This window comes from Myotis myotis, unplaced genomic scaffold, assembly GCF_014108235.1.
Source record: "Myotis myotis isolate mMyoMyo1 unplaced genomic scaffold, mMyoMyo1.p scaffold_m19_p_14, whole genome shotgun sequence".
Lineage (NCBI taxonomy): Eukaryota > Metazoa > Chordata > Mammalia > Chiroptera > Vespertilionidae > Myotis > Myotis myotis.
This window is the reverse complement of record NW_023416318.1, coordinates 25,404,824-25,429,438: the sequence shown is the minus strand read 5'-3', so window position 1 is coordinate 25,429,438 and position 24,615 is coordinate 25,404,824. Positions and strand designations below refer to the sequence as shown.

General features: G+C 39.7%; 1 protein-coding gene across 6 annotated transcripts in view; it reads left to right on the top strand.

Moving 5' to 3' along the window:
* ACYP2 (acylphosphatase 2) overlaps positions 1 to 24,615 on the top strand; it is a 158,573-nt gene that overhangs the window by 109,100 nt on the left and 24,858 nt on the right. The gene's annotated exons all lie outside the window — the stretch shown is intronic.

Genomic DNA, 24,615 nt, shown 5'->3' with positions numbered 1-24,615 from the left:
TACAAGTTTCAAACATACTTCTCATAAGAGTATTTCTTATAGTTAAAATACCTATATTAAGAAATTGTTCTGATGCATTTTCTTTGAACCAGATGAGTTGAGAAAATGACTTGGAACAGTTCATTTCTTCATTTGTCAAACATTTATTAAGCCTCCCAGGCTTTGATGTTGTCCTGTCCCTACAGAAACTGACAGTTTAGACAAAAATTGAAAGCAATGAAAATTCAGCCTAGTGACTTTTACAAAAGGGGTTCCTTTTCCTGATTGTGTCTTACCATTTCGGGCCAACTCCAGCTGGCCTTCCAATTTGAGCTTTGAAGTTGGGGAATAAAGCAGAAGCAAGGACACAGAAATTTACTTTCAAATCAAGAAGTAAAATTTAAGCTGCCAACAGAGAACCATGTTAATATACTTCCTTTTCTCTGAAATCCTAGATAAAACTGATGTATTCATAAAGCAGAGCTCCTCAAATTGAGGGATGTAACGCAGTCTCTTGAAGAAAAAGAAAATCCTTATGGACTTCTATGGTTGACTGAAATCTATAATAATAAAAGTGTAATATGCTAATTAGACCAGACGTCCTTCCAGACAACCTTCCGGATGAAGCTGGGGTTGTGAGGGAAGCCTGGGTCCTGGGTGCCATAGGGAAGCCAGTGCTGGCAGCTGGGGGAAGGAAGGCCTACTCTTGCATGAATTTCGTGCATCGGGCCTCTAGTTGTTATTATAATGTTAAATAACTTACTTTACCAACATTGCTTATTATTGCTATTCAATATGCACAAACGTACAATCACATATACTATTTTATGCTTATAACTCATACTAAAATCAAATTCACAAATGAAATATAAATAGGACTACAAAACCATTACAGTTCAAATGAACATTACAGTTCAGTTCAGATCAACATGGATTTAATGGGATGGGTGATGCTGCTTTGCTGAAATAGCTGTTGATTTGGGGAATTACAGTAGAAAGATGTTACCACAAGTCTTGTTCTGTGGTTCACCTGTTTCTGTATTGGGATTTTGAAAATGCCTGTTTGCACAAGTATGGTATTCAAACAATATTAACCCCTTTAAGTCTCTTATGGGAAGTTAGGCTAAGCAAGCCTCATCTTTGATCAGACTCTTTCAGTGAGTAGTTTCGAAAGAGTGCATGGAAGATGTATCACTTGGCAACTCTGTAAATCTTCATCACTTGAAGATAAAGTTAGCTTAATTGAATTAAAGTTAGCCTTTCAATAACTTAGGTATTGGATGCAATTATTGCTCCAATCGCGTATAAAAAACCTCTCTTTTGCATTTTATGACCATACGTATTTCTAACAAATTGATGGGAGTTGGCACAACAATGATGTTGGGCTCTCCCACCACTCTCCTTGTTTGAACCACAGGGCCTTCCAGTCACACAGCTTTCCCTGATGCCAACTGGCATAGACTCAGCTGGACCGCAAACTACTGCATAAAACTGTTGTTCCACTATGCAGTTGCTTGGGTCATGCAAAAGATGCACACTGTTGTTAAATTTTTTTTTAGAAGATTATCCTAAAAATTAAAAAAATATATTTTTTAAAAATCACCAAGAATTTGAGGACCTTTAATAATATATCCCTAGATCTTAGTTTGAGAAATACTGCTATAGAGAGAGAATGCAACAGTTTCCTGGTGGTGAAAATAAGATTTGGGACTCTATATCCAAATTTTGTCTATTTAAATAAATTTGTAACTAGTTTCTCAATTCTAGATGCACCATTAATGTATAGCATTGCAGTCATATTTAAACCTGATGTCCAGGACCTGTTATGACACATGTGTTGTAAGGAATTTAGATACGTCCTGGGTTTTAAGAGACAAGCCTAACTGCTGCTGGTCCTGGCTCTGCTGAGGCTGTGATGAGCCAGATCTACCTAGCGGGGCTGAAAAGACCATGAAGCCCAGCTTTGGTATCTTCTATATCTAGATCTGTCTGTGGGCAGTGTTGTTGGTTTTGTGTTTGAGTTCCTAATTTTTATTTGACTTTACTTTGAGAACTAAGATGTTCAAAGTTTCATGTATAATTGGTTATATTTAATTTCTAAATATTAGTAGTGATTTATTTACCAAAGAATAAATTTAGTTTGTCTCACCAGTTTTCCCTCTACTCTTTTTGTGTTTTAAAATTTTATTGTCTGGACATTCTTTATTTTATTTTATTTTATTTTATTGATTTTTTACAGAGAGGAAGGGAGAGAGAGAGAGAGTTAGAAACATCGATGAGAGAGAAACACCGATCAGCCACCTCCCGCACATCTCCCACTGGGGACGTGCCCGCAACCCAGGCACACGCCCCTGACTGGAATCGAACCCGGGACCCCTCAGTCCGCAGGCCGACGCCCTATCCACTGAGCCAAACCGGTTTCGGCCTCTTTTTGTGTTTTAAATAATGAAATGACACCTACCATTTTTGCGTTATAGTACTCTTTCTTCTATAACTTTAATATTTCCATCTCTAATGGACCAGAAGGGTAGGACATAATCAGTGCTTGAAAATTCAAACCGAGCAAACCCATATCCTTAATGATGCCAGAAATTCTGCTTTATTCCTTTTTTTTCTAATTTATTTTTAGCTAATTTGTATCGATCAGGATTTTAATCAGGGGCATAATATGTTTACATTTGATAAGGGGCTGATTGTAAGCTTTACCCACTGCCAGTTATAGTGCTTGGCACATAGTAGGTATTCATTATAGGTGAATGAATGAATGAATAAAAAAATTTGGTGTAGTAGTGGTATTGGTGTGGCCATGTTAATTTTTTAGCAGAAGCACACTTTGGATTGTGGAAACATTGTCTTACTTAATCTTTGCATTGCCTAAAGTATTTATTTTGAGAGATGCAGGAATCTTTTGGAAAATTTGTAGAGTCCTCTGGCTAAGGCTCATAGGTTGAGAATGCTCTTTTCATAATCACATGGATGGATTGCCTTTTACACAAAAGGGAACAGTTATAGATCAAACACCCAATTGTACATAGAATGCTGTACCTCCTACCTAGTAGTTAAGATAGGTCATAGGCTTTTTACCAAAGCCATTGGTCCTAAGAAGTATTTAAAATAGATATTTGATATTGTTATAATTGAAGCCCTGAGTTATAGAACAATGGAACACCAGAAATCAAATTTTCTGTTAAACTTATTTTTTATATTACCAAGGAATTCTTTTTTTCTGTTATCACCACATAGATTTTGAATATTATGTCAGCATATTTTATCATATTACTACCCAAGTGTAATCTTTCTTAATTAAAATCATTTCTCTAAGCTTGCACTGAATAATTTATAAAATGATTGAAAACAGATTGGTGCTCTTTGGCTAAAGTACTTTTGTTGTCTATTATTTTTCAACCTAGAATTTTTAATTTGCTGAAAATACTTAAACTTCAAAGCACTTACATTGGCTTAATGTTTTACTTTCCTTTTTAAGTCAATCTTAATACATTCTGCAAAGTTTCTTTTAAATAATAGATATGTTAGAGCTTTTCCTAGATAGACTTAATTTTTTAAATGACAGATGTTTATTCAACTTAAAATTTCATAAAATAGCAAAGTTTTGTTATTTTCTATATTAATAATGAGATCAATTACTTTGGTGGTTTGACATAGCAGTTTGAGTAAAGAGACAGTCTGAATTGAAACACGTAAAACATACTTGAAATGATTTCCTATATAATTATAAATGAGTATCTGAAGTCTGAGTTACCTCTTTTATTTACTAATTGGAATATTAGAATTTTCATCTTCATTAGTGCCTCATCTCTCCAGAATCTTCTCAATTACAGTAAGATCTTTCCTTTCAGAGTCTCATTAATGTGAATTTAACTCCATGTAGAAATAATGCAATTACACCCAACTAGTTAAAATTTTAGTGTTCATTGTTGGATACTTTTTAATTATTGTTCAGCCCCTTATCCCATGAAAATTGGAAGCTCTTCCCACTATCTCTAAGTCTTAGGCCTGCCCACCCTCCCCCTCACCTGTGTCTCTGGAGGCCGCCTTGACTTACCATGTCAATCTGGTGTAAAGCTCCGCCCTTCCTGGTTTCTACAGCACACACCTTGACCAAGCATTTTGAGTTTTTGTAAGGCGCCCCTGCAAAACACAAGGTTTTCACCATTCTTTCCCTCTCAGCCTTGTCTGTTGACTGCCCCTCCCCAAATCCTTCTGTTTTGCAGAATAGCTTCCCTTTTCCTTGGGAGCCTTAATAGCCCAGGCACCACAACTTTGGGAGTCACATCTCAAGCCCCACACTGGAGTATCCACATGTGCCTTCCTGTCTGTCTCTCAGTAAAAGCAAACATAGTGGGATTCTCTTGGGAAAAACAACAAAAGTTGGAATCAGTCCCATTAATCTGACAGCCCAATTTTAATGTTTTAAGTAGAATTTCATTGAATTTTCAACATCAGTTTTGATCAATTAACTTTCATTGGTGAGAACAGAAAACATCTAATACAGGGGTCCTCAAACTTTTTAAACAGGGGGCCAGTTCACTGTCCCTCAGACCGCTGGAGGGCCAGACTATAGTTTAAAAAAAACTATGAACAAATTCCTATGCACACTGCACATATCTTATTTTGAAGTAAAAAAACAAAATGGGAACAAATACAATATTTGTATTTACATGTGGCCCACCGGCCGTAGTTTGAGGACCCCTGATCTAATACAAGCAAAAACTACTCTTTTCTTCTTAAATTAGAAAAAAATATTTCACATAAGAAAAAGCCTATCTTTAGGATTTTACTTACTGCCTACCTCTTTCCAAAAATGTAATTTACAAAAATTGTGGAATGAATTTGGGTGTGAGCTTTTCTGGACTTTTTCCAGACCACTTTTCCTGTTAGCTATTCCGAGAGAATGTCAGGAGTTTGCGAGCTTGGTTTGTTTATGAGCCTAGAATTTAGATGGTGGTATAAATTTAAATAGTCTGAAGAGCTTGCTTCTACCATACTGTGTTAGAAATGATTGCAGAGCCACTTCTGCTTCTGGCTAAGCCCAGACTACTGACCTGGCTTGCATGACTTTACTTCCTGTCAGAATTATTATTATTTTTAATCCTCACCTGAGGATATGTTGAGGAAGGGCGGGGAGATTAAAACATCAATGTGAGAGAGAAACATCTCTCGTATGTGCCCAATCTGGATTGAACCTGAAACCTAGGTATGTGCCCTGACTGGGAATCATACCCACAGCCTTCTGGTGTACAAGACGATGCTCCAACCAACTGAGCCACCTGGCCAGGGCTTGTGAGAATTATTTTTAAAGGGAGAAAGCTGAAAACCAGTTGACTAATAGAACTTTAGTTCTCACTCAGTTCTAATAAATTTTAATTGATTGATCTTTAATTTAGGAGGCAATTTTTCTAGTAATTTGGCAGACGTTCGTTCCTTTAAATAAAACATTACCAAAGATACTGCATTAATGGGGTTTTGAGGAGCTCATGTTTCTTACATTCCATAATTTTAGTGGTGCTGTCTTTTATTTAACAAACATTATTTTCTTTATTAACAAAGCATTGCATTGGGCATGTTTCAAACACGTAAGCAATAAAAAAAGAGAGTGAGAGAAAGACACGGCAGAGCCTGAGTGTGAGATACATTTGGATGTGGGTTATCTCCAGATTCCACATGGGACCATTGGTATTAAGATTCTGTCACTGTTAGCCTGGTCTTAACACTAAGATTGCAAAAAGAGCATTTTATCTTTGTGTGACCTTGACCACATTCTTTAACCTTCCCAAATACCTCATTTCTTGTGTGTTAAGTGAATATTATGTCTCCCTTACCTAACTCAAAAGGTTGTTGTGAGGGTCAGATAAAAGCATCCTGAAAGTACTTTGTACGGTACAGTAGTAGCTACAGACATTAGTGATTATGTTTGTGGGGCAAAAAAGTAGGTGGGATGGAGGAGGAAAAGGAAGTTTGCTCTTAAAGTCCTTCCTGCAAGTGTGGGTGAAGTGGATAGTCCTCCAATTCTAAGTGGTTGAAAAACGGCCAGGGAAGGGACTACCAGCCTGGGGCACAGCAGTGACAGGGCTCTTTAACTGGCCCTGTGAATGTCCATTCCAATCCTTTCAGGTGATACTTGAATGTTTGCAGTGTGCTAGCACCATGTGAGTTCCTAGGGATCCACACCAGGACAGGATACGGTGCGTGCCCTCCAGCAGTCCCAGTCCAGCTGTGGACAACACAGCTGTGTGCCTCTAGCAGGCGTGAGGGGAGATATTTCAGTAGATGCCAAGAGATATAAGGAAGCTAACCTAAGATTAAAAACTCACTGCAGCCCTAGCAGGTTTGGCTCAGTGGACAGAGCATAGGTCTGCAGACTGAAGGATTCCGGGTTCGATTCCAGGACCTCGGTTGCAGGCTCAATCCCCGCTCTGGTCAGGGCATGTGTGGGAGGCAACCGATCAATGTGTCTCCTCTCTCACATCACATCAATGTTCCCCCCCCTCCCCCCGCCCCTTTACCCCTCCCTTCCACTTTCCCTAAAAGTCAATGGAAAAATATCCTGGGGTGAGGATTAAAAACAATAAAAATTCACTGCAGAAAATCCAGGGAGTGGGGGGTAGGCTGGTGTTGAAGTGAATTCTCTACTGTATCTAACTAACGTTTTACTCCAGCAGAGTTGCTACTTTGGTGCCTACTTAATGTAAATATTCAGAGAAAATATGGGGAGTTTGGTGAGAAAATGAAGTCTTGTATAAACAGGCGGGTCTCAATTATTTGTATTTACTGCAGAAATCCCGGGGTGGCACCAGTGCGGCCCAAGTCCTCACTGTTACCGTACATTCACATGATGCACTGGAGGCTTTGGGAGATGGTAGACAATCCCACATTCAAAATTCAAAACAAAAAATCTTTCAACACCCAAGTGAGTAGAAATGGATTCTCCCAGACCAGTCTGGGCCCATCTTTTAAAGATGTGGAGCGCCTGGAATTTTTATGTGCATTTGTGAAGCCACTGCTTCTCCCGACAGACAAGCCCTGTGATTACTGGCTGTGGGCAGTAAGAAAGGGCAGAGTCAGGAGGGACAAAGAGTTTACAGCACAGGACCTTCCATCATGTGTGGATGTCAGGAAAGAGAGGAGCCGTTTCTGATAAGAAAGAAGTGATAATTTTAACCAGCTGTGAGTGTTCTTTCTGTGACCTCCTCCTGTAAAGCAACAGCAGGGTAATTCATAGGCCGTGGGTCACAAGAGGAGTTTGAGCAATCAATCCCTAAGTGAAACCGAGAAGTAAATACTAGAAGAGGTGACAGAGTTCAGCCCCGGGAGTGGAACACAGAGTCTTTTACGAATTGGTTTTCTTACCCAGGTTTAGATTTGGCAGCAGCTACACCCCTCCTTAAAGCCCTCACTACCACCCCCCCCCCCATAGTGAATCAATACTTATGAAACTATAGAAGCACAGTATAAAAATCACTCCTGAGTTAGAGTTGCAGAAATGACATTGAAAGTTATTCAGCATTCCTACTACCCAGGCTAACTCTTAGTGGCACACTCATTTCGAAGCTTGAAGAAATGTGATAACGTTTTTCTAAACCGACATAGAATTTTTATTAATACCTTTGGCTGGAATAATGAAAAGCTGCCTGAGTCTACAAAATTGGGTAAGAGCTTGTTATTTTGGTGAATATACATATTTCCTGAAGGTTTGTCTGCAAGCCGTTAGGTATAAATGTTGAATGTGAGTTGAATTTGGAAGTTGACTGCTTTGGGTTCCAAATTGGACCTTTAGGGATATATTCAGTTTTAAATCCAGCCTTAATATCTATGTGTGTTTTGAGTATCTTTTCTCAAAGAATGAGGAACACGTTTTTCTTTTTTCAAAGGCAGTTTAGCTAAGCATTAGGTGTTTAGGGGCGGGGGTTCTTGTTCAGCCCTTCCTTGCACAAGTTTGGAGGAAATCACTCACTTTTTATCTATCATCTTTTTCACTTGACTTATAAAATATGCACACTAATTTTGGCCCCCTGGTTCCGAAGGTGTCACACATGTCACCCAAGTTTTCAGAAATAAATGGTGATATTTTAAGACTTTATCAACCCAAGGTATTTTCATGTATATGAATAGTAATAGCAATATTGCTTAAAATAAGAGCAAATCACATAAATGAATGCTATGTCATTTTCTTATTCATATTTAATAAAAATTTATGCTTATTCATATTTTATAAAAAATCCACAAGTATTTGGAACCGTAAAAAAAGGAATCGAAGTCTATAAATGTCTATTTTCAGATTCTACCTCAGGTTATAGCTTTAAATTTTCAGGGTTGAGGATCTAAGCAGCCTTGTAGAAATTAAGTAGACCAGTACGCAAAACTACCACTGTTTTGGCTAGATTTTGCAAAACTTTCAAATCTGCTCAGAACGCTGAAGTAACATCTCATAGATGTTACTTTATGTAGAGAACTTGAATAATAGCCACTTCCTCTTTGAAGGGAAAGTATGATAGATGTGCGTAATGAATCCCTTATTACTTTCCTTTGGGAAAGTGATCACATTTACTAGAAATTGGGAAGGAAGGCTTATCATACAAGGATGGAAGCAGATCAGAAATGCATAGACAACAGGATCAGGCAAATCATGAACCTTAAGCGAAGTCTAAAGATAGTAATGTAGCCTATTCTCTAGAAGGGAAGATGGAACCATAATAATAGCAACAGCTAACATTTATGGAGTGCTCATTGTTTACCAGACACGGTATTTATTATGCATTATCTATAGATTATTCATATGTGAGGCAGGTGCTGTGTTAATCTTTATTCTGGAGGTAAAGAAACCAAGGTATACAGAGATTAAGAATGTTCCTCAAGGTCATACATAGCTGTGCTACCTTTCAGACCCAGAGAACCTGATTGCAGAAACCACACCCTTAACCAGTATGCCATACTGCCTCCCATGAATCTGAAAAGTAGATTCATAGTTCATCAATTGGTGGTGTGGGGGAGGAGATGGTGTGGACTGGTGAAATATGGTCTTAAAATAGACCAAGTTCTAAGTTACTTAGGAAGTGGCTCAAATAGCAAGGTAATAATTTAAAAAAAAAGGATTAATTCCAACAGGAATTGGGTATTGGATATTGTTAGAATGTCTCTCATTAAGTATTAAGAACCCATAACAAGGAGATTAAGACTTCAGAGTAAGAAACCCAGCCATTGGAAATGTATACAAGGCAAGGAACCCAGTCATAGTGGACTGTAGTAAAATTGAGGGCAGAGGCAGGAATATCTTGACAAAGCATTTCTTACGTATCTTCTCTGCTGAGGACTGGAGTTGGCCCCAGAATCACATGCATAGCTATAAGTCAGGGTTAATTTAAGAGATTGGGCTCAGAGAGAAAGAGAAGAAAGGGCACAGAGCCAGGTAGGCCATTACACATGAACCCAACGGGGTTAGAGTTCCAGGCAAGAGGCTAATTTTACTAGTTTTACTAGCATTATTTTTTCACCATGGCAGTGCCGCTTCTATGGGAGATGGCATCATGTAACAGTGACATTGGATATCCAAAGACTGTGGAATGGCAGAGGAATTTTCATACTATAATTATAAAATTCAGTAACATCCTTTCATATATACCTTATGACCCAGATTAAGTTGTTATTCTCTTATTATTTTTTAGAAACATGGCATGTTATGTAATATATTGATTGTAGAGTTCACTAAGCCATTTAGAATGTTAATAAGAAAAATAATTAGATATGAATTGTTATTTAATTATTCATATCACTTGTTTATTCTGTTTTATAATAACTTTTGGATAATATATATGATTTGAAGGGCTCTTGATTTGTATTCTTAAAAGATAAACCTTTGCCCAGCCAGTGTGGCTCAGTGGTTGAGTGTTGTTGACCCATGAATCAGGAGATTGTGGTGGTTCAATTCCCGGTCAGGGCACATGCCCAAGCTGTAGGTTTAATCCCCAGTAGGGGGTTGCCAGCAGGCAGAAGATTGATGACTCTCTCTCATCATTGATGTTTCTATCTCTCTCTCCCTCTCCCTTTCTCTCTATGAAATTGATAAAATAAAAACTATCACAAAGTAATTTAAAAAAAAGATAAACCTTCAATATAGCAGTACCTAGGAGAGTCATTTAAATAGTTTTCATTTGCTAGTCTAGTCCTCTATTCTGTGGAAGAAAAAATAAAAACAATTTTATTTTTTCTTTCATGTAGTGTTTATCTAACTGTCTCCATGTTTATCTTATAATAGTTCTAAAGGTTATACAATTATCTCTTCTTTCTAAAGCTCATGCTTTCCTAGATCTAGTTGTAAGTGCTATTAGAAATCTCCCCAAAATGTTTTTAAGAACCCAGATTAGTTTCATTTGCGCTAGGAAGATGTTCTCCAGATGACTGACATACTATAGGGTGGTTTCTATCCAAAAGTATTTCTCTTGCTTATTGTGTGCATTTGTCATGTTCTATCCATTACATAGCTTTGCTATTATGAAATGGGTCCAAGATGTACTAAAGGAAAAATGCTAAAATATAGGATACACCAGGAAATGCAGTTACTTTCTGTTATGTGAATTCTCTCAAGTGATATTATTCATGTGCATCTTTGAGTCTAATCTCACATTACAGAGTCTGCCTGAGATGGAGAATAATGAGGGTCTGAGGTGGGACCTGTGGTCAGAGTGCAGGTATCACCATTTAAATGCTGCTAAGTCGGTTCTGAATTTGTCTCCTGCTCTGTCAGTTGCAAATCACACCTATCTTCCAGGATCCTTATGAAAAACAGATGTATATAAAGTTACAAATGTAGGTTTTCAGTAAAAGCTAACTGTTTTCACTCATTGGTACCTGAACTCTAAGACTACCCGCTCAAGAGAGTTATATAATTTCAAATCATAAGAAAGTGCTTTTGCTATAAAAGCCTGTTTCCTGGCTCCCTGAGCACTCCACACAGCCTGCTGCGCTATTTGCTCTTGCTATCTGCAGACAATGATGACAGCTTGGTGTGCCTCTGGCTCTGTGCGAAGTGATTTACATAAATTATTTCATTTAATCATAACAGTCCTTTTAGGAAATTTTTGGTCTCTTTCTACCAGGACTTTCTACTATCTGCATTTTCTTTTAGAACATGTATTCTTTCTACTTATGTCTCCCTTATTCTACCCACTGCTTTGTTCTAATCATGGTACTTTATGCAGTCAGTTAGTTAAGGGGCTTTGGGATGCAGATATCAGAGAATCAAAACTGATCTGGCTCAAAAAATAAAGGGGATATTTTTTCACATACACAACTGGGTAATTCTCCACTTCACTCTATTTCTCTGTGATTGTTTCCCCTCTGTCTTCTTCCATGTCTTTCTCATTGATTGGAAATGGCTGTGTTTCCACTCTGTCTTCTTCCATGGCTCTCTCATCGATAGAAATGGCTGCACCAGTTCCCGATATGATATCCTTGTACTATACTCTCCATAGGAATGGAGAGCTTCTATTCTCTCACACACAACTCTTGGCTTTTTTTGACTGGACCATTTTAAATCTTGTGTTGCCTTTGACCCAGTCACGGGGAGCAGGGGGTTAGATTGCATTGACTGGCTTATCCCTGCCCTTTCTGAATCACACACTAGACAAAAGGAACAGTGTTAATATGCTTAGCACAAACATAGACCTGATATTGTGGTCAATGTCACCCAAATCATAGAGGGGCATAATGGAGCAGGAGATGACGTGGTACTGGGAAGGCATCTTGGTATTGTTCCCAGTCTCACATGGAAAGTTTTCAACATTTTACCTTGAATTATGATATTTTGCTGTAGGAGTTTTAAAAAAGATATTCTTTATCAATTTAAAGAAATTGCCTTCACAGTTAGCTAAGAGTTATTTTTAAAAATCATGAATGGAAGTTGACTTTTGTCTAAATCTGAGATAATTGTGTGGATTCTTTCTTTAATCTGTAAATGTGATAAATTACACTGATTATTTTTTATTTTTTAAAATATATTTTATTGATTTTTTACAGAGAGGAAGGGGAGGGATAGAGAGTTAGAAACATCGATGAGAGAGAAACATCAATCAGCTGCTTCCTGCACACCCCCTACTGGGGATGTGCCTGCAACCAAGGTACATGCCCTTGACCGGAATCGAACCTGGGACCCTTCAGTCCGCAGGCGGACGCTCTATCCACCGAGCCAAACCGGCCAGGGCAAATTACACTGATTTTTAAAAACAACTTTAATGAGGTGTGATAGCATACAGTAAGCTGCACATATTTGTACTATATATTGATCATTCCACATATGTTTATGCCTGTGAAACCATTACTGAAATCAGAGTAATGAGCATATTTAGCCCTCCCTTCTGGAAGTTTCCTCATGCTCTTCAGTTCTCTCTGCAGTCCCGTCCTCCCACCCACCCCTCCACACAGGCCCCAGGCAACTGCCGATCTGTTTTCTGTCACTATAGATTAGTTGCATTACTGGCTGAGTTTTTGGATGTTAAACTAACCTTCCATTTCTGAAATAAACCTGCCTTACTAGTAATCATTACGTATTAGCTCTCTTTCCTACATATTTCTGTACTCATTTATCTAATATTTTGCTTAGGATTTTTGCATCTATGTTTATAAATCCAATTGAGCTGCATGTTTTCTTTCTACTAATGCCCTTTTCATCGGGCTATGCTGGCTTCATCAAGTGGGCCGGAGGGTGTTTTGTGTTCTCCTCTTTTCTATGCTCTAGAAGAATTTGTGTAAGATAGATGTTATTTTTTCCTTAAGTATTTGGTTTGCATCAACCAACAAAACCAACTGGACCTAGAGTATTTTTTGGGGTTAAGGTTTTTAATTACTGATTCAATTTTAAAATAGATACAGAACTGTTCACCTATTGTTTCTTGTTGTGCTGTCAGATTTTATAAAATACATATTTTCTTGATTTTTCAAATGGAAATATAATAGGCACATAGTATGTGCATAATATTAAGCATAAAACTTGATTTTTTTACAAATATATAATTTATTGATGTAAAGTTGTTTATAATATTCTCTTTTAATATCTGTAGGTTCTGCAATGATATCCCCTCTTTTATTCCTGATATTAATTAAGCTTACTTTGTATTTTTTTATTATTTTCCATAAATTTGTCATTTCAAAGAACCAAGTTTTATCTTTGTTGGTCTTCTCTGTTGTATGCTTTTTTCTGTTTTACTTGTTGCTGTTATTTTTTTATTTTTGTCTTTTATTTTCTTTAGATTTAAGTTCTTTTTATAACTTTTTATTATAGATGCTTAGTTCAGTGCCTTATAGCTTTTCTTCTTCCAGATTAAATGCATTTGGGGACATAAATTTTCCTCTTAAAATGGGTTTAATATATCTCATACATTTTCATGAACATTCACTTCAAGATATGTTCTAATTTCCATTGTGATTTCTTCTTTGACCCATGAGTTATTAGGAAGTATAGTTCTTCATTTACAAGCATTCTAAGCATATTTTCATTATTATTTTCTGGTCTAATTTCTTTCCCTGGCACCAACCATAATTTGCTAGATTGCCTGAGGTCAGCATGCCTTCCTGATGTTCATGGACTGTGCTGCTTTGCCAGGAATGTCTCTAAGGGATTCTGTCATACTGTAACTACCTATAGAGGGAGCAAGAAGGGCCTCTGTCTTGTTCTCTTAGCTGAAAACAAACTAAGCCAGCTTAAAAACAGAAATGGAACTGATAAAGTCATCAGAGCTTTCCCCCACCACCCATGTATTTCCTTGTCTAGATTGAAGCTAACGATGTAAATAAATGCTTCCTGGAAAGGTTAAGGAGGAAAGCACCCACCCCCCCACCTCCACTCCCCCTATTCCTCACCCTGGAGTAGGATGGTTAGCATCTGATATGAACTAGAGGAGTAGTTGAGGCTATGCCATATGTCCCTGTTATAAACACTGAGCTCATAATCACTAAGAAACTCCGGGGGGTTGTCTAAGCTACCAAGGTTGTAAAGGGCACAGAATGATCATAGCTGAGCTAAAATGAACATGAACCTTACTTTCCCACTCATGGTGACCTAAGAAGGTGGTATGGCAGACAGCTCTAAGGAGAGGGGCTCAGGCACAGCTCACCCAAGAGCCAAACATGTCTCAGGAAAGAAGATACCAGTACATATTTCTAAGTGTCATATGTTTACCAGGGGCTGAGAGTTCCATCATTCGGGGTGGGAATTTCTGCTCAGAAGGAAACTACAGGTGTGCTCCTCCCTATGTGACCAAGTGGATGGCGGAGAGGGATCTGGGGTCACTGTCATGAAGCTGGGTAGGACTAAGACTCCACAGGGCTGACCAGGGAGGCGGGAGGAGGGTCACCACAATCTCAGTGTTGCATTTTTAGAAACTTAATTTCAGATGAGACATGAAATCCCGACCCCTTAACTAAGAAGAGAATGATAAGTAAACCAGATATCTGTTTATTAAACTCAACTGGGAAATACACCTCATTCAGGAATCCGCCTGCATGTGTACCGAAACTTTCTTAGCAAACAGTGAATCAAAAAAGAAAATTGCCTTGTTCCAAGAAGGAACACATCAGAGTTTTGTGGCCTAGAGAACTCGCTCTTCTCTCCACCTGGAGATGTCTCTTTTCCTGGCTGATAACTTGAGAAGGCTGTCTCCGCTCAGAACCCCTCTATCATACCTAAGGACAGTAACTTTTTCTCCAACTTCCCATTTTTATTGGTCCTGAAAAATCTGTCAAGGTAGCGCCCCCTGCCTTAGCATACCCATGAAAAAATTCCCCAGACTGAGGCTCCTATTGCAAAGGGTGCAGTTTGCAAGAGCAACTCCCTGATGAGATGAGCAGGTGAGGTGAGGAGAACAGTGATGTAGGAGTCAGAAAACCTGGGGGCTAGACCTTGGCTTCTACTACCTAACAGTCTGACCTTGAGGATGTCTTTCTGGCTCCCGTGGTGTATGCTGAAATGTCGCCTTTGACATGTAACCCAGATTTAGCACTTTATTTTAGTAATTCTAGAGAGAAAACTTTTAGGCTGAGGGGATGAATCTCTCTTCTCATTGAGGTTTTGTACCATTTTATTTTTCTTGGTAATGTCTTCGCTTGTCATCTGGCAGCCTTTTGTGTGTGTGTGTTCTTTTCTCTTCATTTAGTTAGCTGGAGATTAAGTGCCATTGAATGGTCCAAAGGTATGTTCTTTTCACCTTTGGAGCAAGGACTACCATAGTGGAGTACCTCATACCCTCCTCAAAATGCCTGTGAATGACAAGCCATGAAAAACATTTTTGAAATGAAGTCAATTCAACTAGTATAAATGTTGAATTAATCTGTAATTTAGGCATATCATAGGAAACTGTAATATATGCCAGCTGACCCTCATCCAAATTACCATGGAAATAGCAGTCTTATAACAAAGTATTTGCTTGGACTATTCTAAAATTTCCAGCTGCTTTAAGTCTGATATTGAACCTAAGAAAAAGAAACCTTCTACTAACAAAGGACATTTGAAATATGTACGTGGTGCTCAGGAGGTAGACTTGACTTGAAAAAAATTCACCGAAAAGGTGCAATAACCCTGGGCTTGCTCTCAAACTTCTTTAATCTAAACCTCTGATACTGTTGTATTGTTTCTATCTGAGGTCAAACAGTGAAGGGATTGCTAAAAAGTATTGCCATTCTCCCCCCCCCCCCCCCCCCCCCCCCGCCCATCTCATGAGATAGAGTTTGGAGAAGTGGAGGTAGTCATATTCTTCTCTTGAATGATCAAATAAAGTTCTTGTTCAAGAGATCAGCCATATTCCAGTAAGACCACATTTATTCATTAAATATATTGCTGTGAAGAGAACGAAAATATTTCAGATGAAATAATAGCATATGGGAGAAATGAGCTATAACGGGCCTAGTAAAAATGCAGACGTCATGACTATTGTGTGCTTGGTGAAGGTAATGGTAGCTTTGCCGTATTCTTAACATTTGAGTTAATCTGTGCAAACCCGTGCACACCACGACAGAAGTGAGTGTCATGCTGCAGTCACTGCCGTCCACAGCAGTTACATCACAGCATCAAACAGGATGGAAATGACCAGGCTTGTAAACAGAGTAGCCTTCCAGAATTTAGTAATCCCCAGGTGACCTTGCCTGTCACTGATATCCTGTGAGACAATTTCAGACTTGTCTTACTCATCTTTTCCTGGTGGCTTGGTGGTTATTGGTTTCCTCCATTAAAGTAGAAAATAGGGTTATAATTGACAGAGTAAATATATACTTGGCACTTTAGGTGAAATAAATAATCTGAAGTTAACATCCTTCTTTGGCAAATACCTGGATCAGTGATTTGTAGCCCTTTATCACCATTCTAAGAATTTGCTTGATAGGAGTTTATGTATTCCCAGTCTGTCATTTTTCTTTCGACTCTTCTGTGGAAATTTTTTACCCTGTATATCTTTAAATTTTTTCATGTAGTAATCTCTTTATGCCTCCAGATTTTAAATAGAAAGGCCTCTTCACCCCACGTTAATAAAGAAATTCTATCTTTCATTCTTCTAGTATTTTTATGATTTCATAGTTTAAATTTAAATTGTTGCTCCTTTGAAATTTATCTGGTATACAGCATAAGGCATGAAGCTAACTTAATTTTATTAAAAATGTCTCTCCAGTTGTCTAAAGACAATTTTTTGAATTGTCCATCTTTTCTTCACTGATTTCAGATGCCATGTTTACTGGATACACAATTCCGTATGCATTGGGGTCTGTTTCTAGACTTGTTCTGTCCCATGTAGTCATCTGTGTATTCATGCGTCTGGGCTATGTTTTTAATTATTGTTGCTGTATGTTATTTTATAGTGAGCATTAGGAATAGTCCCCTCATTTCTTTTTTTTTTGTATTCTTGAAACTCTTGTTTTGTATACTTTTTAAAAAGATATGTAGTTTAGAATTGCTTGTCTAATTTTCTCCCCCACCCTTTCCTCAGTTTTTGGCTTTGTTATTGTAATTACAATACATCTCTAAATTAACTAAGGAAGAACTGACAACTTTATGAGGTTGAGACTTGCTGTATAAGAACTTGGTATGCCATTCCCTTTATATAAGTCTTTGTGTTCTCCAGGAATGCTTTAAAATTGCATTCATAAATCTTACATATTCCTCAAAGTTTTTCTTAGATATTTAGTCTTTGGTTGTTGCTATTGTACTACTTCAGTTTCTAACTCACTGTGTTTGTTCATCTGAAATTTATTGATATGCAGTAATTCTGCTTCATGCTACCTTACTAAATTTTCTTACTGTTTATAGTACATTTTCAGTTGACTCAGGTTTTCTATCTCAGGTTTTCTATCACAAATTGCGATAGTCTTATTTCCTTCTCTAAATATATGTCTGTCTAGTTCCTTTCTCTTATTAATTGCATTGTTTAATACCCATTACTGCTGGGTAATAGTGGTGACAAGTGATCATCCTTCTTTGTTCCTGATTTTATTGAGAATGTTGCCTACCGTGGCCGCAGAAAGTACAGTGGCTACTATAGTACCACTGTGTATTTTATCAAGTTAAGAAGGCATCCATCAATTTCTACTTTATTGAATTTGACCACATTTCAAAATAATAGCAAAGCCCCAGCTGTATGTGCAGCCTCCCTAGAACGAGAGGATCAAAGCTCTAAGAGGAAACCGAAGACTTTCTAGTCCACCTCCCTCACATCTTGAGTAATAAATTTCAACCACGATTCCCCCAGAAGTCACAACTTTACTTTAGAAAACAAGCTGGAACTAAAAAAAAAATAGGGCTGTCTCTCGGGTCTCACACCAGCGTTCCTTTGGGTTTACAAAACTGTAACGTTGAAAATTCCTCTTACGACTGTTTTTCTCTCCCGTTGTGCTTTCTCCCCGAGAGTTTCCCATTTTGTCCTCTTTTCATCACACTCTGGGACCTCACATGCGCTGCGTGGCGGAGCATTCTTCCCCCAGCTGGCCACCGATCCGGAGCCAAGTTTATCAAAGATTTCCAGACAGTGACACAATCCCGTTTCCACCCCAAAAGACCTCTGCCATTTGGTCTTTCTGGACAAAGTGCAAGGTCTTCTGCTGGTTACTTCTGGGTTTGAAGCAGAAAACTTGTTAGCGCCACTAAACACCTGAAAATATGCTTCAGCTGCGACGGTGCCTTTAGCAAAACCATTTGAACCAACAGTAGATGTGTTGTAAATGTCATGGTGCCTTATATTCATGTGTGGGTGGTATTTGGGTTGCAAAAGAAATTAGGTCATGTTTACAATATTCAAAGGGAAAAAAAACATAAGCAATTACATATTAGTATTGTACTTTTTAAAAAAAGCTACAATGCTGTTTTTAAAATGCATATGATGTTTTAGAGAGAGGAATGGAGAGGGATAAAGAAGAAGGAAGGGAGGAAGGGAGACAGGGAGACAGAGTCAGAAACATCGATCAGTTGCCTCCCACACACATCCCGACTGGGGCTCAAACCCGCAACCTGGGTATGTGCCCTGATCTGGAGCAAACCCACCACCTTTTGGTGTATGGGACGATGCTCCAACCAACTGAGCCACACTGGCCAGGGCAGTACTGTACTTCTCATTTTGCACTTATCTTTTTCATAACTTTCATGAATAATAAAAATTAGTTAAAGTTTTAAATGCTAAGATAATTTGTGTACAAATGGGAAAAAATCTAAGCCATTTAGTAAATTATTTTCATTAATAATTTTTTACTGCAAAACAAAAGATAGCATTTCTATTCATGTATAGTTATCAGACTTTGGAGTCAGACTTGGGTTTGAACCCTGGGTTTACCACTCCTTGGGAGGCTGAGTGACTGGATACAAGTAACATAATCTCAGTATACTCTCACTTTCCTCATCTGCAAACTGTAGAGTTGTGTGAGAAGTAAAAGGATATTGCACATAAAGTGCTTAGCACAGTGGTGCTCTGATATAGGGCCTTAATAAATGAAAGCTATGATTAGTACAGCCTATTGTTAAGGCCTGTAATAAAGCATGTTTTTCTTTAACGCATATGAATTTAGAGATTAATGAGCAAATATCACAGTTTTGATACAATTCGTATATATAATTGCAAAACTGCTCATTTGGCCCCATTTCCTCTTTCCTGAGAGAGAGAACCAAGGTACTTGTGTGGGTTTGACTCTAGTCTCTACTCTGGCTCTTCTCCTTAGGAACTATTTGGGCAGCCAAAACCTGAAGCCTAAAAATATGTTGGTTTTTTTCAAAATTAGGTTTTCAACAGACAGTTATATTTTGACTATCTAATAAGTGGAATACAAAAGTACTACAAAAGACTAATATGATTCATACTCGACATATTTATAGCCACAGAGGGCTTGGGTACCTTTTATTTACACATTTATTAAGTGGTTTTGGAGTGTCTGTTTTGTGCTAGATACAGTGATAATGCTCTGGAGATACATAGATGAAAGGATAGATCCCTACTCTGAAAAAGCTTGCAGTCTGGTGTCTAAAAGAAACTTAAAAGCCACCTCTTATAATAGTATAAGACTTCTCTCATATCCCTAATCCTCAGGGGAGGGAAATGGTCCTCCTATGTGTCCCATAGCACCCTAGACTTGCACTTATTTTAGCTTTTATCACAATATACCACACTATAGGCTACTTGAGGGCAGGTACTGTGTCTTATTTATCACGACCAGGTTATTTGAATTATATTTTTAAAGATACAGTTTTAACAGAAACCAGTTGAAAACTGTTACGAATATTTGCATAAGTCTATGTTGTACAGGAAAGAGACCGAGTTTTCCGAATAGTCCCAGTTGACAGCAAAATAAAATCTATACAGCTGCATCGTCCCCGTAAGCAGAAACAGAGAAAATAAAAGGATAGTACTAAACACTAGTGAAATAAGGGAACAGTGTTAATCTTCACATAAATAAGGTCGTATGGAAACGAGAGAAAACATCCAAGTCGCCTGGTTTCTTTAAAGAACCTTCTCTAGGCAACATCGTTACTTCCACCACCTTCTGTTCTCCCACCTCAGTTCCGAGAAAAGTACTTCTCCTCCCACCACCACTGACAGTAGAGTATCCCTTCCTCAGTGATAGTGGTAGGAAGGAGTTAAGGTCTTTTAAGGGAGGAATAGAAAGGTTTTTATGTCCAGGTAGGAAACCTGGGCCCATCACCAGTTCTGGAGATCCTTGTTTCCCAAAAACCAGGAAATGGAGCTGACAGTGGGCTTGAAAAGGTTCACCCAGCACGCAGCAGCCTGAGGGGTGGGGGCAGAGCCAGTGGCAGGCAGCAGCAGGTGGCCAGGAAGAGCAATGGAGTTGCATAAATCACCCAGACCAGGCGGCCCACTGCTGGACTCCCCGCACCTCCTCCACCACTGCATTTCCTCTCCTCCTGGTTTCACCTCCACCACCTCGGCCCTCTCCTCCCCATCCACTGCTGCTGGGAAGATAGCGCATCTTTAAGCCTTTGCTTCCTTAGCCTGCACTCCAGCCACCACCTCAGACCCCGACCTCCCTGCGCCACGGTTTCTAGGGCCTTCTCTCCACCTGGACTGGTGGCTCCTCACTGAAAGCCATTCTTCAGAGGCAGAGGCTGCTTGCAGGCCCTCCACGGACAGCAGGGCCTCCTCCTGCCCCCACTGTGGCCACTGCATGACTGTGACCCCCATCAACTAGGATGTGGGGGGTGTGGCCACCGTCCTTGGGGCCCTGGGGTGCACTCCCTCCTTTGGAAGCTGGGGTGGGAGGCTTGCAACGGTCTTCAAGCTGCCCTCACTGTCTCCGTTATCACCTGTGTCACCTCTGTTTCCTTTTGGAGCTTCTGGCGCTGGTATAGGTCTGGGTCTCCCAGGTCATGTTCGGGAGTAGTGAGGTTGGGGGTTTAGGGGCAAGGGATTCTCTGGACCCCATCCAGGATGCTCATGTTGGTGGCAGTCTGACCAGTGGTTGCTTAGCATCCATTTTCCTCACAAAAGATGAACTCACACAAACCAGCCATTGCACCACCCACCCTTCAGTCTCACGACACCTACCTGTCAGTATCTCGGTAGCCACCTCTCAGGCTTGCAACATCCGTTCTTTAGTTTCACCCGAGTCTGTTTCCCTGGCCTCTCCCATTCTTACTTTCACCATTCTGGTGGGTGTGTGATGTTATCCAAGGTGGTTTTAACTTGCATTTACCCATTGTCTAACAATTTGAGAACATTTTCATGTATTCTCTGGCCATCTGAATATCTTCTTTTGTGAAGTATTACCCCATTTTTCTATTGGGTATTTTATATTTTTCATATTTGTAAGAATCCATTATACATGCTAGACATGTGTGTAAATCATCAATGTTGACTGAAGTGCAGTAGGAAACTAAATAGACATAGAAACAAATAAACTGAATCGGTTTGAAAAAAATCTTCCCACAAAGATAGCTTGAGTCTTAAATGATTTGGAGAAAAATACTACCATACCTTCAAAGGACACATAACCTATTTTCTATATTTATTAACTGTTCAACAAATATTTACTGTGTGCCTGTAGCATGCATGGCATTGGTCTAGAGACTCTTAGGATATATACTGGTGAATTGAACAAAGATTTCTTCCCTCTTAAAGTTTCGGGCAGAGGAAAAAGACAATAAATAACAATAACAATAAAACATTAGAAAGTGGTAAGTGCTATGGAAAAAAATCAATAGGTAGAGTTGAGTAAGGACATTTGAGAGTTCTGGAAGTAGGGAGTAGGGAACAGATTGTAGTTTTAAATGGGGTGATCAGAGGAAGCCTTATTGAACAGGTAAGTTTTTGGCAAAGATTCAAAGAAGATGAGGGAGTTAGCTAAATGGATATTTTAGAGAAGAGCATTCTAGGAAGAGAGACGAGCTAAGCAGAGGTCCTAAGACAAGAGCATACCTAAGGTGTTAAAGAAGAGTGAATGAGAGAGGCCAGATGAAGTAGGGTCTTATATGATATTGTAATAAGTTTGGCTTTAATTTTTGGTGAAATGAGAAACCATTACAGGATTTTGAGCAGAGGACTCAAACTAATACATGGATCACTATGGCTCCCCAGTAAAGAATAAACTGTGTGTGTGTGTGTGTAATGCCAGATGTAGGGAGATCTTTTAGGAGGCTATCAAAATAATCCAGGTGAAAGATGATATATCTCAGACCATGGTGGATACAGTATGATGGTAGAACCAGCGTGGATATGGGATATAAGAGAAAGAGAGAACCTGAAGATGAATCCATGGATTTTGACTTAAACACCTGGTAGAAGGGAGCTGCCAGAAGAAGAAATAGGGAAGGTTATGATGGAGCAGATCTTTGCAGGAAAACCAGAAGTTTGCTTTTGGACGTGTTAAATTTGAGGTGACTGTTAGACAACAGAGTTGGGAGTAGCCATGATGAGTCTGCAGCTCAGGAAAGGTCTGGGACAGAGACGCATACTTTGGAATAATCGGTATACATGATATTTAAAGCCAAAGGGCTGGATAAAATCACCAACGGTGTGAGTATTAATAGACTGAGCTCTGGGGCTCAAGTCTAGGTGTGCAAAGTTCAAGGTGTGGTAGAAGAGAAAGAGCCAACAAAGGAGACTAAGAAGAGACCAGTGAGGTGGGAGGGAATCTGAGAGTGTTCAATGCACTGGAAGCCAAATGTGTAAAGTGTTCAGCTGCATGATGTGGTGCAGTTGGGTCAAGTAAAATGAAGTCTCAGAATTGACCATTAGATCTTACAACCAAAGGGTCACTGGTGACTCAATAAGAGCACTTTCAGTGGAGTGGTGGGGTTGAAATAGTTTTTTATTTTTTTGATTTTAGAGAGGAAGGGAGAGGGAGAGAGAGATAGAAACATCAATGATGAGAGAAAGCCACTGATCAGCTGCCTCCTGCATACCCTACACTGGGGATCGAGCCTGCAACCTGGGCATGTGCCCTGACTGGAAATAGAACCGTGACCTCCTGTTTCATAGGTCGATGCTCAACCACTGGCTAGTCTGGAATAGATTTTAAAGGTAATGGGAGGAAAGAAATTGGAGATAGTGAATATTAATTCTTTTGAGGAATTTGCTCCAAAAGGAAATAAAGAAACGGGGTTATCACTTGACAAGAACTGTTTTGGAGGAGTGGTAGGGTGACTGTTTGTCTGTAATGAGTTTAAGATAACATGGGAGGGGGCAAAATGAAAACAGCAAGTGTACACGAGTTTTGAGGACTTTTGCTCCAAAGAAATGGGATGATGGCCGATACAGAAAGTGGTAAAAAAATGTTTTTTAAATAGGAGAAAAAGAACTGTGTGTGCATGCTGAGGTGAATGATTCAGTAGGAGCAAAAATTAGAATAATTGGAGGGATGCCCTTGAATATGGGAGAGCAGATGGAATCTAGTTCCTGAGTGGAGGAGAAGGAGTTGGCTTTAGATAGGAGCTTGACAACTTAATCTATGGGAACCAGCAGGTCGGCAAAGTATGAAGGTGTGTATGCTGGCCAGTGGGTCCACGTGATAGTGGAATCTGTGAAATTCTCTTCTGATTGCTTCAGGGTTCTCAATAAGGTAGGAAGCAAGATTATTAGGTGAGAGTGAGGATGAGGTTGAGAAGCAGTGTGTTTCTGAGGAGAAAGAAGGTGTGAAATACTTGTCTAGAGAATGGAAGAGTGACTGGACTCTGACGTACGGCAGCATTAGGGTCTTGAAGTTGAAGTGAGGCACATGAGCATGTCTGGGAATTTTTTTTTTTCAGCCCCATTCAGTTTACAGGTGCACAATGAGTAAGCAGTTGGATTTAGAGCTGAAATGAGAAGGGCAAGAGAATGATTACAATAATTGATCTTAGAATTCAAGCTGGAGGAATAGAGGACATATAGAATGAGGGGCAGTGAAAAGGTGGCTTGATCAATGGATTGGAAGACCCAGGAAATTGAAGGGTCCCTGGGGTCACGTACCAGAGTGAGTTGGAAGGATGAGCAATAGTGGTCTGAGAGTAGGTTGCAGGGCATTGGTCAGAATCCTACTCATTCTTCCCGGTTGGGATCTAGAGAAGCAAGAAGAGAATGAGGGGAGAACCAAGGTGGCGGCATAGGTTAACGCCGGAGTTTGCTGCCTTGAACAACTACTTCAAAAGTGAAACCAAAAAACGGAAGGGACATCACCCAGAACCACAGGAACGCTGGCTGAGTGGAAGTCCTACAACTAGGAGGAAAGAGAAACGCATGCGGACACTCAGAGGAGGCGCAGTGCTGAAGTCAAATTCTGAGGTGCGGAGTGCGCGGAGCGGGCTGGCGGCGGAGGGCGCGGTTGGCGTTTTCAATCGGGAGGGAGTCGCAGACTCTGAGCTCCAGATCCCGGCGAGTCTTTAGGGACCCAGACTCAAACGGGAGAAGCGGGACTGTCTGGCTTCGGTCAGAGCGAGTGCAGCTTTCTCTCCGAGCTTTGCAGCGGGTGCTGGGACTCAGAGAGGCAGAGCCCCTGGGGACAGGACTGAGAGCCGCCATAACTGCTCTCTCCGGCCCACCCTGTTGATCCTGAGCGACCCGCCCCGCCCAAGCCCTGCACACAGGCATTTGCCGGATAGCCTCAGGCAAAGGCTAGATTAGCACCTCCCTAGAGGACAGAAGTTCTCTCACTGCTGACACAGCTGATTCTCAT